The 18,620-nt window shown below is 30.3% G+C and overlaps 1 pseudogene across 1 annotated transcript; it reads left to right on the top strand.

Moving 5' to 3' along the window:
- Positions 1 to 13,534: 13,534 nt before the first annotated feature.
- Positions 13,535 to 17,296, top strand: LOC145567466 (glyceraldehyde-3-phosphate dehydrogenase-like; annotated as a pseudogene). The gene is made up of 12 exons (XR_014095631.1): positions 13,535 to 13,674; positions 13,824 to 13,847; positions 13,992 to 14,092; positions 14,225 to 14,340; positions 14,867 to 14,966; positions 15,710 to 15,856; positions 15,950 to 16,010; positions 16,109 to 16,206; positions 16,348 to 16,490; positions 16,619 to 16,702; positions 16,801 to 16,890; positions 16,999 to 17,296. The product of XR_014095631.1 is annotated as a glyceraldehyde-3-phosphate dehydrogenase-like (transcript).
- The last annotated feature ends 1,324 nt before the right edge of the window (positions 17,297 to 18,620 follow it).

Raw genomic sequence — 18,620 nt, 5'->3', positions numbered from 1 at the left:
ATCCGATTACCTAATTTGACATCCCTTGCTCCATCATATGGAAGTTTATTCTTCTAACACTAAAATTTGTGCTTTGGCTAATAAACTACTCACCCTGTCAAAAAAAAATAATAAAAATAAAAATAAAAAATAAATAAATAATAATAATAATAATAATAATAATAATAATAATAATAATAATAATAATAATAACTCATAGGGCTACATATTCTTAAATCTTACTAATAATTGGACACAAAGAAGAAAGTAGTAATGGTTTGAATAAAATACTCCTATTTTAAATCACAAGATTTACAAAAGGAATATTCTGTTGTAATAATGAGAACAAAGCGAGATATAGCATGTGTTCACTGCTTAGCTACCTGAATTCTGATTAAGACCTGATCCCGAACAACTCGTCGGCCAGATTCAAAGAAGGAAAGTGTAGATGTACTTTTTCGTACTCTATTGAAAACAATAATGAGTACTCCGTTGCTGAGACTTGAGAGTTAAAGAGTTAGATAACAAGCCTGGTTGCACGAAACGAAAACACTACATTTACACTCAGGGGGTGTTTGGTATGAAAATTTGTAATATAGGAAACATAAATAAATAAGTGTTTTCATTTCTATTGGTTTGGTTTGAGCTACAAGTAACAAATACCGTTTTCAAAGGGTAACAAAATCCCCCAAATTATAACCCTTATCCAACTAGTGGAAACAAAATTTGTTTCCCTCCTCAATCATAAACTCCTCAATTTGTTTCCATTCCATAAAGATACCAAACATATATCAAAGGTAACGTATATCATTACCCTTTCCCTTACTTATATAAATCCTTTTCATTCCATTTACGGAATTTATACCAAACGCCCCCTCAGTGTACAAATCAATTTTACACACTACAAATAGAATTTGGACAACTCAACAGGTCCCACCGAAAAGAAGAGGGAAGCTGAAATTTTAGGAGGGAGAATTAAGAGGGAAAATTTTTGGCATTTTCCCGCATATATAGTCTTTGCAGCAGGAGAAATTTAGATGGTGCCAATATAGCTTTGTGAATTTTAATTAGAAGAGAGAGAGTATTTCACTTAGCTTCTTCTTCAATCCATAATTTCTTATTTCTTTTTTTTTTTTTTTTTTTTTTTTTTTTTGAAGAATCAATCCATAATTTCATCTCAACTATGTTCTTCTCAAATTTTTTTTTTCATTTTAATCAACTTAAACTTATTATTGTCCTCTCTCCTTTTATGTGGGCTGGTTGTTAACGTGGGTGGTGATGGTGTGTGGTGGGCAAATGCAGGTGGTGCGCTTGTTATTGGCAAGTTGGGATCGGACGATGGTGAGAATTAATAGGATGGTCGAACCGCAAGTTTCGTAACAAAAGAGATTTTATATTATAATAATTACATAACAATGGAGATTTTATAATTGCATAACATAATGAATGAATTGGCTCAAATCCAAAGACAAAGATGTCTACAATAACTCAGGAAACCGTTGTTATTCTTACAATATTATTCACATGATTGCCACTTACAAGGTGTTCGACGAACTGCCTCAATGACTTTTATCAATAATATTTCTCATTTGATACCTAAATATGTAACTTGTTACTATTAATATTTTTGTGATGCAATAAAAATATAATTAATAAAAGAGAATATTTTTTACATACGAAGCTCATTTCTTTTATTGTAGAATATATTGCTATTGAGGCAGATTGTTTGAAGCTCTATAATTCTTTAGTGAAAGGTAAAGCATGCCCAAATGGTTTTGGCTCAATTGTTAGTGATATTCAGCAGCTATCCCTGGTGTGTGACTATTGCTCTTTCTCCTTCGTCAAACGAGACGGCAATAAAGTGGCACATAGCCTGGCAAAACTGAGCAACAACTATGAAGGTCTTAGTATTTGGTTAGAGGATTTGCCTAGTGTTTCGTATGAACTGGTTTTGGCTGATTTGAGGCCTTCTGTCTCTTAATAATATGTTTAAATTGATTGCTTTTCATAAAAAAAAATGTTAGATGATCAGGGAAAATGAAAAGTATATCATTGTTATAAAGAATATAATTCAATATTTTATTAGACATGCATAATTCTATCATTCTACGAATGTATAATGAATTAACACTACTTTAATTACATATCAGGAGTAATAGGCTATTCTTCCTATATATAAAATAAAATTTATTAAGAAAAAAAAATTAAGAAAGGGAATCATCTCATTTTTGGATTAGGAGACTGTAAAGCAAAATATTCCAATATATATATATATATGTTATTATTTTATGCAATTGTGAATAATTAACAACACAAGATTTAAATTATAAAGCAACTAAACACATCGAGGAATGACAAACTCATTCACACCACAAATCACATTTACTTTAAACAACGATCGGTCCGTAGAGATTATTTTGAAATAGCATACATGAACACGTATGTTAAAACAATTAAGGATGGGTATAATAAGAAAATTTGCAAGAATAAATGTCACATATTACATTTAAAATAACTTGATCTACCAATGATCAATGAATTTGAAATTTCATATTTTGTAATCAACTTTCTAAAACCCGTGTTTTCCATCCATCCACAAATGCAACAAGATAGGATCATTTTCGATTTTATAATACATAAGTAATTGATGTTGGATATAGACTTTGCTTTTAACTAGTATCATTTTAAATTAATTTTAACCCTCTACTACTTTTTTATAACCCTTTGTATATTATTACTTTATTAGTAGCCCTTTTGTATTAATGGATTAGTCGTCATATCACTTACGCTTTAAAAATAAAAATAATTTAGTAGCATTACGTCATGCAAAAAAAAAAAAAAAAAAATTATTTTTATATCAATTATCGGTAGAGCTGAGGATCATGCATTGATGTGTAGTAAGTAGAGAATTAAGTTACATGTCAGTGATCATCGTACAACGACCGGTGTTTGGGGATAATGTTGGAATAACACGAATTAATATTGATATTAGGTATGCCATAACAAATGTGGATTGGTCTTGTCTCTTGTGAAGGTATTTTGTTTAAGGGTCTGTTTTGATTTACTGAACAAAGCTAAACTGAATTGAACTAATTAAAGCTGAACTGAATTGAAATGAATTGTTTATGAGAGAAGGAAATTAGGAACTAAACTGAACTGAATTGAACTGAACTGAATTGAAATTAACTTAAAGAGAACAGGCCCTAAGTCTTGTAAAATTTTTAGGTATGCTATTTCCATAATAGCCAACGAGTAGATAACATGTATGCCATAACAAAGGTAGATTGATATCAAGTTTGCCATAATAGCCAACGAATAGTCATATTACATACCTTTTTAACTAGTATCATTTTGAATTAAGTTTAACCTTCCTTTTTTTTTTTTTTGTTTTTTGTAATCCTATATGAATTATTAGTAACACATTTTGTTAACAAAATTCATAAATTACTTGGTTGAACTTGTCCCACATTGAAAGAGAATAAGGAGAAAAAAATTTACAATTTCTATTTAAAGAGAATTCAATAATGAAAAAACTTGAATATAGTTAAATAATTTTATTTCATTTTTAATAAGTAAAACACTTTAATTATGACAACAACTATGCAATTAAATATTTTGACACCATTTTTTAAATCTCACATTCTCAATCGATCAACAATTACGGCAAGGTTCAAAGAATCATTACACACTTTATAGGATTAATTTTGTATTTTCAAGAGACACGATTAATGTTTGACTTAACCTCTCACCCTTTTAATTTAGTATCATTTTGGATTAATTTTAAACTTACAATAATTTTTTGTTACCCTTTATGGATTATTAGTATCACTTACTGTTAACAAAATTTATAAATTACTTGCTTGAGCTCGGGGCGGTTTTGGCCTGTGCGAGGTGGTCGACGGAACAGGGCCCCAAATTTAAGGGGCCCCAAAATCTGGATATATAGATTTTTTGTTCTATAGAGTTATGTATATGAATGGTTGGAGTAGTGGTGAGTACAACTTATGGTTTCTTGACATCACAAGTTCGATTCTCTACCTCATCACTTTTTTTTTTTTTTTTTTTTTTTTTTTTTTTTTTTTTTTTTAAAAAAACCTTCATAAATTCATTCACCGCAAACTCTCCGCCCACAATTTCGGTAATCAGCTACATCATAATTACCTTTTCCATTCTTAAACCTTTCATATTCAATTCCAATTTAATTTCCCTCCTTCAATTATTCAATTTTCCTTTTCTAATTTCTAAAATATCTTTTGATTACCAAGATTAATACGTAGTATTAATAGTTTTTATCTTTAATTTTTCAATTATTATCAATTAATCTACAAAAATCCTTTATCTTCCAAATTCATTTCACTCTTATTAATTTTTATTTCTAATAGAAAAATATTTAGTTTGTTTTACGAGTATTACAAGGGCCTCATTTTTGAGAAGTTGCACAGGGGCCCTAACACATTGCGCCATTGTAGCCCTGACACTGCTTGAGCTCGTCCCACATTGAAGAAAAACCAAAATTAAAAAATTTGTATTCGTTATATAAGGAGAAAAAAGAGATTATTTCTTACCCAAACTTGTCCCACATTGATGGGAATATATAAACATATATATTTTCTCTATACAATGAGGTGGTTGTATCAATGTTAGTTCATGACATTACCGCCTATAATTTTGAAATTTAACATTTTAAAATCCTCCACTTTGTCAATTGATCTACAATTGCGGCTAGGTTTAAAGGATCAGTTGACACTTTTAAGGAGCACTTTTGTATTATCAGTAGCGATGCATGTAATTGATAGTGGACTTAGCCTTCCATTTTGCGTAGTACGAAGTATCATTTTGAGTTAATTTTAAACATTCACTAATTTTTCATAACCATTTCCATAAAATATATATATATATATATATATATATATATATATATATATATATATATATATATATATATATATATATATATATATATATCATAACCATTGGTTTAATTTATTATGAGTAACCCTTCGTATTGATGGACTAGTTGTTATATCTCTTACACCTATATGAATGTGTCTAGTTTATGTTTTTGTTCATTAAATGGATGAAAATCAAGTAACCACATACAAAAATTACCTAGTGAGCTACACATACAACCTTTTTTTTTTTTTTTTTGAAACAACATGTGTGGGAATTATATAAGGAGGGCATAACTTTTATCATAAACTTCAAATGCTATAACCTAATTGCATTGATCTTTTAAAGGCAATTTGTGTATATTTCACGACTCTTAGTATTTTCAAAAGAAAATAGTAATTTTTTAAAAAAAATTAGCATTGTTTATTATTAAAAGGTGTAAGTTAAAGGAAATACTTTTATTTCATTTTTTTTAACTATTTTTATTAAAAATTAGCATTGTTGAGTTAATTTTTATCACACTATTTTTTTCTTAACTTTTTGTTTATTATTAATAATTATTGTATGATTTTTTTTTATTGGTGAACAAGAGGGTACTAGCCCCAGACAAAAAAAAAATAAACAAAGAAGAAAAATAAAAAACTACTACGTGGCTTTCCGGTTGATAGATAGATTACGAATGCGCCTAGCTTAAGGTTTCGTCCATTAATAGACTTAGTTCTCTTCATCTTATTTTTTCTGAACTGAAATTAATTTAACTAAACTGAAATAAACTTTACTACATCCCTATTATTTTATTAATAAAAAAATATTTTTAAGAATTGGACTTATTTTTACTAAATTGAAATTATTTAAATAATTGAAATTATTTTTGGTGAATATTTCTTGTATGATGAAAAGAATAAAACACATAACATTTATCATAAAATTCGTATGCCATAACTTTTTCTAAATCAGAGAGGATAGAGTTCAAGGGTTTTCTAAGAGATGAACAATAATGAAGTGGACTATTCTATAGTTGCGATAGATTTTAATGGATCATTAAACACTTATAGGATCATATATATTTATTTGCTATAGAGATGTGGTTGGTGTTAGACTTAACTCCCCTTTTTAATTAGTATCTTTTTGAATTTATTTGAACCCTCCATTATTTTTTTTAATACATTTGATGAATTGTTAGTAACACTTTAAATTTGTATTGATAGATCAATATAATTATTCAATTGTCATATCGTGATCTTGAGCTTTATATTAAAATATTTATACCAATATATAGTGCGATAACAAAGTAAAATTTGTAATTTCAATCATTAACTCTACAAAAAATCTGAAGTGAATTAACATTATTTCAACAACATATATATATAAAGAGTAACTAATGTGTGGCTCGAGCGATGTCTCAAGTTGCTAATTTGTATTTGTTTAGTTTGATAATCATGTTCTTGATAATCATGTTCAAGTATTTTTTTTCTTAATGTTTTGATAATCATCTTGAAAAGTTCATATTTGTAAAAATATTTGTATTAGCAAAGCCATATTTAATATTTTGTATGTTACGGAGTATGATTTAAATAAGAAGTATATTATAACTATGGATCATTAGCTTGTATCATTTTAAAGGATCATCATACACTTTATAAGATCATTTAGGTATTTACACTTATCTTACCCTTATTAGCTTGTATCATTTTGCCCTATAAAGGATCATTATTCACTTTATAAGGTCAAAGCACTAGCGGTTAAATCTAAAATTTGCTGTTTTTAAATTGGAACAATGGATCGGAGAAGTACTTTTAGTTGATGATGAGTTACTATCATTTTCACAAAATAACCCATTTGCTAGTGAATAATGGATCGGAGAAGTCCCTAGTGAATGGTATTATTCCATTTTTCCAGTTTCCATGTAAATTTATTGTAAAAAAAAATAAAAATAAATCCAATTATATTGTCCATGGTGAAAAGTTGAATACTCATAAGTCATAACAAATCAATCTCCAATCTCACGCACACAACCACTCAATCCCATCACCGCAAAACACCATTTGCTAATCCAATTCCACCACCCATCCTTACCAACAAACGGCCATCAACAACAGCCCAACACCACAGCTTGCCACCCACCAAATCACTCACCATGCCCAACCACCTCCCAGGGAAGCAAAATACCCATGAATAATCAATTGATAGCGTAGACAAATTCATGCAGATATAAATAATTTACAACAAAATACCCAAAATTAAAATTTAATTTATAACATAAATAAAAAGAGACCCAGATTAAGAAAGTTGGAATGTCTTGGGATTTCGCAATTAACAAAAGAAATTGAGATTCGACTCCTAACAATTCATAAAATTGATTAACAGTATATATAAAATTAAATTAATTCAATGGAAGTCAATGGTAACATACAATTATTTCAATCAAAAGCATATGGACTTTTGAGTATAAATATTAACTGTATTGTAAGATTGGAGAATTTGAAATTTTTTTTTTTTGAAAAATAAAAAAAAAAAAAAACAGAGAGATTGGAGAATTTGGAAAAGGTAGAATAACAATATACTTCCTAAGTTCCTAGTTTCTACGTTATGCCTTACAAATTACAATCACAAATCTATTTTGGGCCATAAAATCGGAGCGAAAAAGGAAAGAATGACTCCTTCATGTGCAGGGAAGACAATTAGTTTTTTTTTTTTTTTTTAAGGGGAAGGGAAGATGATTAGTTACAAATTTACAATAAGGCAAAACACTACTAGAAAATTGTCTTTTCGTAGCGATTATTTTGTAGTGATTGTACATTCGCTACATTATGCAAGTATGTTTGTGAAATAATTAAAGAAATCGTATCATTTTACAATCGCCATGGTTTTCCCATATAAAATCGATACGGAAAACATAATAATACATATCCACACTATTTTTGCACATTTATAAAATTATGAGAAATCGTATCATTTACAATCACCATTAAATTCCAAAAATCGATACAAAAAGCCTTTTCTATACTAGATATATAAATATTGTTTGACAAAGAATACATAAAATATGTCATACCTTATTGGTGAAACATTTAATATAAGAGTTTGAGGTTGCATGTTCGAATCTTGTAAAGATAATATGTATGATTTTTTTTTTTTAAGAAAATGAGTTCAACATTTATAGCAATTATAATCGCTACAATAATCACCACGATTGGATGTAGTTTTTCGTATCGATTATTGAGGCCAACCCCAGCGATATTGAAAACCACTACTAAAGTGATAGGTTAAAGTCGTATCACCTAACCAAAAGTAATTCCTAAAACCACTAACTAATAATAGATAGGGAAGTAGGGTCGAATCCACAGGGAAACGAGTCTTTCGATTCCTAATTAATTATTATAATCTAAATTATTAAGTAACCAAAAGTTGTTATTTAAAGGAACTATATTACGAAAAATATGAGTAGGGAGAAATCAAATGATAAAATACCTAGGGTATAGGTTCACCAATAAATAATATTTCAGGGTAAAACATAACAATTAATCATCAATGCATCAATTAATCAGATCATAAAGGGCTTTCGCTACGTATTACAATCACAGAGTTAATTTACCGGTATCAAATCTCATCTCTCGAATCTCGACCTAACCATTTATAAATTAGTCTGCCTATTGAAACTAAGCCTAAACATCAATTCTCATCTCTCGAATCTCGAATCAATATTGCTAAACTCATACGAATTAAATCTGGCCAAATCTAACCGCATAGCATTAAATCAATCAATAGGAAATTAATCAAGCATTGACAATTAACAATAATAAATTACCCCTTCATATTATTTATGGATCCCCACAACCCTAGAAAGAAAACTACTCACACATAATTAAATATAAACTAAACGAAGCAATTAAACAAGTCATAATGTAAGAGAGAGAGTAAATAACTGAGATTAAAGGAGAAGAAATCGTTACCAAAATTGAAGGAAATAAGAGATGGAATTAAACAAAGAGTTGTAGAGAGAGAAAAAAAATACTAGAGTTTAAAAGGAGAGAGAGAAAAGTTAGAAAGAGAAAGAGAGAGAGAGTAAGGGAATGGAGAAAAGAATACTAAACTCGCTTAACAAAAGCGTATACAAACTAAGCTCGAAAATCCTAAGTTAAAACAACTTAAACGACGCTTAAACTTCTCCTCAGAAACACGCGCCCGATCGGGCCCGCCTTTTTCTTCGCCCACTCGTTCTGGGCATCCGCCCGATCGGGCGCGCCTTCGGGCGGAGACCTTGCACCAGGCGGTGACACTTCGGGCTACTTGGACTCCTTGTTTAGGCTTGTAACTCGGCCCAAACCAAATATCCTCCTTGGGGCTTTAATCATTCGGTCCAATGCCTCATCTTCTCATAAGTCGAGCCCTTAATCACCGGTTCGATGACTCTAACCGATCTTGGGCTACGAAAGATGGTTGTGCTCCTCCAATACTCGTAGTCGCTTCATAAAATCCCGGGAAAATGCTCCAAGAGTGCAATTCCCTATAAAACTCAACCAAAACTACGAAACACTAGAAAACACATATTAGTAATAAAAGTGGCTCTAAAGAGCCAAAAACACTACCAATTATGACCAAGTGACGGGGGTAAAACATTATATAAAATGGACATATCATAAAGGCTAAGGCACGGATATTGTATCGAATGACCATTCGTTGGAAAAGCTTTTTGTTGCAATTACAATCAATGCTAAAGGTTAAAATAATCGCTACGAAAAGGTTATTTTCTTGTAGTGAAAATAAAATTATAAGGGGAGATGAATTTTGGAAATTGTACAATAATAAATTAAGTGGTTGAAAAGTTATACTTAATTTCAATTTTGAATTCAAAATTTTCAGAACTTTCATTTCAATTTTGAATGAAAATATTAAGGGTCCACAAAAAAAAAAAAAAAAAAAAAAAAAAAAAAGATGCCTTATTAACCAATCACAAAGGAGTGTGTAAGATTCTTTTGTACATTGAGTGTAAATGTAGTGCTTCCCTGCACGAAACTAATGTAAACACACTAATAAATAACTTTGGCACTCTCGTTATAAGAACACAATTTTTAATGATCTTAGTATATTCAAAATACATACAATAATTGAGACAGTAATTGGACGGCTGAACCAATAATTAGTTTATCTTTTTAAATCTAAAAACTACTCTGTATATTATAATACGGAGTACTATTATGAAGTATATTATATATATATATTATCATTTTATTTTTAGTTTTTACTTGTACTTCCTCTTTTTTTTTAGTTGACACCATTCTATTATCACGCTTGCCAACACATGTTTTTAACGATTAATATCTCTAATTATCAACATTTTAAAATTATAAAAAGTAGATATTAATAAAATATACATTGAAACGATTCAACAAGATCCTACGTTAATATGTTTGATCGTATCTATAAACCACAAAAACGAGTCAAAGCGTGTTATGTGAATAGTGTAAAAGTCAAACGGTGTCAACTAAAAAAAACGGAGGAAGTATATAGTAAGAAAAAAGAGGGATGATGCAATTAGGATAGATGATTTAGGCACACCTAAAATTAATTTTGACACACATTCATTTGAGAAGACCAGGCAACTAGAAGTTTTAAAATATGGAGATAACTCTCATGTGCAATTATTAATTTATTGTCTTTTCCTTGTGGAAATATTTTAAAGTTTTTTTAGTTCCTTATAAACTCATTCAAACAAAGCTTTTTGAACTAAATGTAAGTCAAACACATTCAAATAAAACTAATTGAATCAAATGAATGTCAAACACATTCAAACAAATTTTTTTGTATCACATGAAAGTCAAATGCATTCAACAAAGTTGATTTAATCAAATGAAAATCAAACACATTCAAACAAAGCTTTTTGAATCAAAGGAAAATCAAACAAATTCAAACAAAACTAATTGAATCAAATGAAAGACAAACATATTCAAAAAAACCTTTTTGAATTACATGAAAGTCAAAATGCATTCAACAAAGCTAATTAAATCACATGAAAGTCAAACACATTCAAACAAATAATCAAATGAAAGTTAAACCCATTCAAACAAAGCTTTTTGAATCAAATGAAAGTCAAATGCATTCAATAAATCTAATTGAATCAAATGAAAGGCAAACATATTCAAACAAAGCCAATTGAATCAAATGAAAGTCAAACACATTTAAACAATTTTTTTTTTTTGAATAACATGTAAGTCAAATGCATTTAACAAAGCTAATTGAATCAGATGAAAGTTAAACACATTCAAACAAATGTTTTTGAATCAAATGAAAGTTAAACACATTCAAACAAAGATTTTTGAATCAAATGAAAGTCAAACACATTCAAACAAAGCTAATTGAATCAAATAAAAGTCAAACATATTCAAATAAAGCTAATTAAATCAAATGAAAGTCAAACACATTCAAACAAATCTTTTTGAATCACATGAAAGTCAAATGCATTCAACAAATCTAATCAAATCAAATGAAAGTCAAACACATTCAAACAAAGCTTTTTGAATCAAATAAAAGTCAAACACATTCATAAGCTTTAGGAGGTAGGTTGAGCATAATTGTTTTTCTCACTATAGCAATTCTAGCTATTTTTAGACTTTTATTTAAATAATAATAAATAGGAAATTTTGCATAAAACCACCTTTTAAATCTTGTTTTTTTTGCATATAACCACCTTTTAAGAAAAAAAGTTGTAAAAGACCACCAATTTCAAAATTTTTGTTGCAATTTACCACTTTTTTAGCCAAATTCATCAACTGTTCTACACTGAATTGGTGGTAAGTTGCAACAAAAATTTTAAAATTGGTGGTCTTTTGCAACATTTTTTTTAAAAGGTAGTTATATGCAAAAAAAAAAACAAGGGTTAAAAGGTGGTTTTATGCAAAATTTCCTAATAAATAAAATAAGTCTTATATAGAAACATACCTTAGCACTATAAACATACTGTATCTATATTTAGCAATAGTAAATACTAACAGCAAGTTTAAGCACATTATTACAATTTTCTAGACTAAATTATCATTTTTTAAAACGAAATCTTAGTGTTGGGGGCGTGCGCACCAACAACCAGTGATAACAAAAATTTGATTACCAATAACTTCATCCTAGAAAGAAAGTTAATTGACTAGACTAATGAAAAACTGAAATATGAGTAAAAAAAAAAAAAAAAAATACTAGACCTAGCTACTACTACACTTCAGAAAAATTTAGTTTTTGTTACACAAGGATATAAATTGAAATATATATTCAAATTTAGCATAACGAATCTATAAAAACAAATAAAAAGAATCAAAAAAAGATGCTTGAAAAATTGGCTATTCGGCTTTACAAATAGTCAAAATAAGCTTAAATACAACTTTTCTTTCTCAAATGGAAGAATGTCATGAGCCATGCAACTACCGTTGGTGTACAAAAAATGACACTTCAATATTATAGTTGGTCAGAAGATGCATACTAACCACCAATCTCTACTTTACCCTTCACCATCCAAATAATGCCAGTATATGTCCGCTCTAATATATCCACCACACACTTCCTAAAGGTTAATCTACCAACTAAGATTTTTATTTGTATACTTCTATCTTCCTTTCTTTCATTTTCCGTGAACCTTTTGAATTTTTACAAGTACATTTTTGGTTTTGGAAATATGTTAAAAGACTCTTAAGAGGTAGCCAATGAGAAGTGTGAATTATAAGATAATTGTATTTAAGAAGTACAAGTTTGTGTAATTGGTTTGAGTTTAAATATAAAAGGGTCACGCTGATTATCTAAGTTAGCCAACAAGCACTATGAAGTATTTCGTAATCTTTGTTATTATTTTTTATAAAATAATCAGGTAAAGAGCATGATCTTATTTTTATTTTTTGATTTTCCAATTGAGGATTTGTTTATTTAGTTGATTTTTACTTATCTAAATGCTTGTTATCTTAATTTGAGTTTATTATAATAAATATGAATTTATCTAAAATGAGTATAACTTATTCTACCTAGTACATACTTGTATGAAATATAATCAACATGAAGTATAATGCAAATGAAATGAATGCACTATCAAACAAAAAGATGAGAGTTTAAAATATTTTTCTTTTTTTTAGAATGTTAAACTATTTTCTGTTTAAATTTTTTGTTGAAAATCAATCTCAAGATCACTAAAAATAGGCGAAAAACTCTAATCAACTAAGCTATTTGTCACATTATCACTCTCTTTAATTAGAACAAAAATACTCCGTACATTAATTAAAACAACACTTCGTATATAATACGAGTAAGAATAGACATTAATTAATTTTAAAAAAAAAAAAATCGTCTTGGAATTCATTTATTGAGGTGGTGGCATGACAAGAAGTATCACTCCTTTTAATTTCAACTTGGTCTTTACAACCACCGTGAAATACCACGCCAACTTTTCTCCTTTCTCATGACAAATGCTCACACGTCATACACGTGACCCCATTTCAACCGGCACCTCCCAAGCCCTTCCACATCATCACCCCCCTTTTCAAAATCAAATGGCTACACAAATTACCATGCACTCTCACCACACTCAATCATACTCCTACAACCTTCGAGAATTCCGCCCCACCTTAACATTTTCTTTTATTTTTTTTAAAAATCATTTCTTGTTGAATAATTAACCGACATTTCCGGTCACCCTTCTCTTCTCCTTTAAATAAAACCCTAAACCCCCTTTTATCTCACACTCTCTCTCTCTCTCTCTCTCTCTCTACTCTCATCTTCTTCATCAAACTCACTCTCAACCTCCAATCAATATTTCTCTTCTTTCCACCATGGGTATGCTCTTCAGACTTCGTTCCTCTATTTTCTCTCTCCTCCGATCTACAATTTCTCTCATTTTTCTTAATTTTCCTGTAATTTTTGAAGTAATTTGTAATCTAATTTTTCATTTTTTTTTCTGTGTTTTTTTTTGTTTTGATCTGCAGCCAAGGTTAAGATCGGAATTAACGGTAATAATTCTTCTTCATCTAGATCTAGTATTTTTTTATTTTTTTATTTATTTATATTTTTTTTAAGTGGTTGTGTTTATGATTTGATCTGGAAAAATCTGCAAGTTTTGAGTATAATATGATGTTTTTTATGAATCTATGCAGGATTCGGAAGAATCGGACGTTTGGTCGCTAGAGTTGTTCTTCAAAGCGATGACTGTGAGCTTGTTGCCATCAACGATCCCTTCATCACCACCGATTACATGGTATAATATTCATTTTTCATATATATAGATTTATATTCGATTGATCTGCTTTTTTTATTTTTATTTTTTTTTATTTAGTTATTTAGATTTGTGATTAATTTTGTTGATTTGATTTGGTTTTTGTGTTTGTAGACCTACATGTTTAAGTACGACAGTGTTCACGGTCAATGGAAGCACCATGAGCTTAAGGTTAAAGATGAGAAAACTCTTCTCTTCGGTGAGAGGGCTGTCACCGTTTTCGGTCACAGGTATAATATTCTGATCTATAATTTTGTCACTATTTTTAAAATTCTAGTCTGAAGTATAGAGAATTAATTATGCGATTTATATTTTAGTATTATTTGAGTGGAAAGTAGTCAATAATTGCAATAATATTTATGGAACTTGAAAATGATTCGTTGCAGCTTTAGAAATTATTTAGTACGGAATATTTCATTTATTTTTATGTTCTTTTAATGTTTGAAACATAGTTGTTGAAGACTTGAAGTATATAGTAAGACATGAATGTTATTTTTTTTTTTTTTTGAAGGAAAAGACATGAATGTTACTTCATAAACTAGAAATTGAATGTTTTTTGGTATTTATTAAAGAGATCTATGTTTGATGTTTTTCTTGTTTGATAGTTTGATGTTAGCTTAGTGAAGTAAGCAATTTATGAATTAATATAGCATGACGAAGTATAATGATAAATATTTTAAGTTTTTTCTTGGTTTGACATGACTTGTGTTGACTTGTGTAATTAAACTTAGTATGTGTGTTGTTTTCGATAATTAGAAACCCAGAGGAGATCCCATGGGGCCAGACCGGAGCTGACTACGTTGTCGAGTCCACCGGTGTCTTCACTGACAAGGACAAGGCTGCTGCTCACTTGAAGGTGTGTATATTATACCTCCTTTGGAGTCTGTATTTTGTTACATTGTTTTATGTCTTGTTACAAATATTTTCTGTAGTTTGTTGGTAGAACTTAAGCACTTGATTGAATTGTTTGTATTTTAGGGAATTGTGTCGAAGTTATTTGTTTGACTTGCACTATGGGAATACTTGATTTTTGTGTGTAACTTGCTGCGTTTTTTGTGATACTTGCTGATTTGCTTAGTCAATCCAGTAATATTGCAATCATCGCATTAAAAAATTATGTAATGTGGCCCTTTTTTAAGTTGTTATTTGTGAACCAGTCAAAATTGGTTGTAATAATGAAATTTTGCTGTCAATTTGTTGTATTGGTACTTGGAAGTTGTTTTTTTCCATGATCCAAATGCCTTTTTTTCTTGTGTTTTATAGTTGAAAGGGTGTTTTGATTCTTTTGTAATCCAATGTCACCTAGGACCCTTGTATTTTGTCATTAATTTCTCAAGCAATGATGTGAAGAGACTTTTGTGAAATTTTTTAATGAATTTAGATTTGTGTATTTTTCCAGAGATAGCAATCGTCAAGCTGTGATCATAAAAAGTTTGTAGGTTGTTTCTTTTTTACGAAGATGCCTTGTTGTTTCTTTTTTTTACTTGGTTTTCTCTCTTTTTTTTTTTTTTTTTTTTTTTTTAAATAATATGAATCATTGTGATCAAACTGCTGTTAATTTCTGCTGCTAACAAGTGATTTCTGATTTTATTTTTATAGGGTGGAGCCAAGAAGGTCGTTATCTCTGCTCCTAGCAAGGATGCACCCATGTTTGTTGTTGGTGTTAATGAGCATGAATACAAGTCAGATCTCAACATTGTTTCCAACGCCAGTTGTACCACTAACTGTCTTGCTCCCTTGGCTAAGGTTTGTCATAGTCTTATTTTGGTGCATCACTCTAGTCATAGTATTCAAGATTGTATTGTGTAGAGGTCTTACCTGACTTGTTATATGTTTCAGGTGATCAACGACAAGTTCGGCATTGTTGAGGGTCTTATGACAACTGTTCACTCCATCACTGGTGAGTCCTGTGATGACTGATGAGTAATGGTTTCATTTGAATATTTTGCATATTTTTCTTAATCTAATTGATTAATCATTTTTGTATTTTGTGTTCAGCCACCCAAAAGACCGTTGACGGTCCATCAGCTAAGGACTGGAGAGGTGGAAGGGCTGCCTCCTTCAACATCATTCCCAGCAGCACCGGAGCAGCTAAGGTATTTTTTGTCCAAACACTTTGCACTGCATCTTTTATATATTATTGTAGAGCGTATTGTTTCTTTGAATGTTGCTTTATGCTTGTATATGCACGGCAATACATTTGTAATGAACCTGAAAATTGATGTGTTTTCCTTTAGGCTGTTGGAAAGGTTTTGCCAGCTTTGAACGGAAAGTTGACCGGTATGTCTTTCCGTGTCCCCACTGTTGATGTCTCAGTTGTTGATCTTACTGTCAGACTTGAGAAGGAAGCTACCTATGAGCAAATCAAGGCTGCCATCAAGTACGCTACTATTAACGTTAAATGATATCATGTTCTGTTAAACTATTAGCTTTGAACGGAAAGTTGACCGGTATGTCTTTCCGTGTCTTGTTTGAATGCAATCTCACATGTGTTTTTTTGGTTACCAGGGAGGAATCTGAAGGCAAGATGAAGGGAATCCTCGGATACACTGAGGATGATGTTGTTTCAACCGACTTTGTTGGTGACAACAGGTAGGATGTCAATTCCATATACAATGTCTATCCTTCTTTTTCCCCAATATAGCTTAAGTTTACCATGATCTAATAATCGGTTGTGCATCTGTCCACAGGTCCAGCATCTTCGATGCCAAGGCCGGAATTGCTTTGAATGGAAACTTCGTGAAGTTGGTTTCCTGGTACGACAACGAATGGGGTTACAGGTACTGTGAACTTTTTAACTAAGTACTGGTATTTGTTTTAGATTGATTACCCTTTCAAACGTATGATTGGTTCTGTTTTATTAACTGCTTCCTTCAATTGTTTTGCAGTTCCCGTGTTGTTGACTTGATCCGCCACATGTCAAAGACCCAGTAAGCTGGTTGAGTTGCTCTGGCATGGCATGCATTGATGCAGTGTTTACCTTGATATTGTCAAGTGATGGTTGATTTAGAGAATAAAGCGGAATTTTGTGAAAGGGAACTTTCAGAGCTTTGTTTAGTTTTTAACTTTTTTTATAGGTTTGGCAAATTGGGTTGTATACCCGAGTTATTCTCCATGAGTTTGTGGCCTATTTATGGCGTTGTCAAACTTTCTTGCACTTTATAAATAGCTGCAGTTTTTTGAGTACTTGAATCTTCTTTTAATGTTAGCTTAACTGTCACTTGAACTGTTAATGTCCAGAGTTTGCTGCTAATCATACAAATGAAGTGTCAATGAAATTGAGCAGTCCTCATTCCCTAAGTTTAATCATACAAAGGAAGTGTCACTAATTGACAGGTTTCATAGGGAATATGGTTTAAGAATAATTGGAGGGCATAAACTCAGTTGTGTATTTTAAAGTTAAATGTTTAACAACTCCTAAAACTAATATGGGACATAGAGATGAGTTATACACCATGGTAATTTAGCAGAAGAATTGGTTTCACAAAGAATATTCAACCGTAATCGGAAACTCCAACCATGCTAACTTTCTTTCAACTAAATCTGATTTTGAGACCGGTAAGTAACTGATTTCAGGTCCGGTTTTAATCTATTCTAGACTAGACTTGACACTTGACTTATATCTTTCGAATCCACACTTGGGCTAATGTTCTTGCTCACTCCTAATTGTACAATTGTTGGAGGACAAGCGGCAAGCCATCGCACGTAATTACGAGTAGTTTTTGTGATGATAAATACGGGATGGAGGATCCATCTTACTGTTGGGTTATTCTCCCCAAATCACAATTAGGTAATACTCATTATAGTAATAACATTTGTTATTGTCGTTGTCAAAAACAAGAAACATTTGTTATTGTATGATAGTAGAAATAAATTTAAAAAAAAAAAAAAAAGAATGCAGTGAAGGTGAACGGTTGGGTATTAAGTTAGTGGACTTGAAAGTCCAAGATAGCTATGTGCCCATGTTGGTGTCATGCCTAGTAGATAACTAGATTAGGCTCGTGCGTTGCACGATTTTAACAATAATTTTTTAGCTTATATGTGCGTAGTATAAATAATTTAAGCAAATTATAGTAAATTAATAAAGAGTGGAAATCCCAATTCATATAATCTGTATAAAATGTACGGAGTATGAGAAAAAAATAATGTTTATAAGAAAATGAAATAATCTGACCTTCCTTTATCCAATGAAAATTGTGTAATTAATTAGTCAAATTAAATATAAAATTTGTTAGGAAAATGTATAATTAATTTACCATTTTTAAACTTCTATTTATGATGAAAAAAAATAGTTTTGGCGAGAAAATTTTTTATGAGTGGTTGACACGTGGATAATAATGATATCAGCGGTAATTATTTTAGTATTATTTATAGATAAGGGTTGACATTCCATTTTTTAAGTGTTATTGGCTTTTTTTCACTATTTCTTTGTCTCCAAATATTCGGTTTACTTTCATTTTTAATTTACTCCTTTTATTATATTCTCTTGTGAGAGATTAAAAAGAGGATG

The sequence above is a fragment of the Chenopodium album genome, chromosome 11 (genome assembly GCF_948465745.1).
Source record: "Chenopodium album chromosome 11, dcCheAlbu1.1, whole genome shotgun sequence".
Taxonomy (NCBI): Eukaryota; Viridiplantae; Streptophyta; class Magnoliopsida; order Caryophyllales; family Amaranthaceae; genus Chenopodium; species Chenopodium album.
The sequence above is the reverse complement of the archived record's forward strand: the minus strand, read 5'-3'. Positions and strand labels throughout refer to the sequence as shown.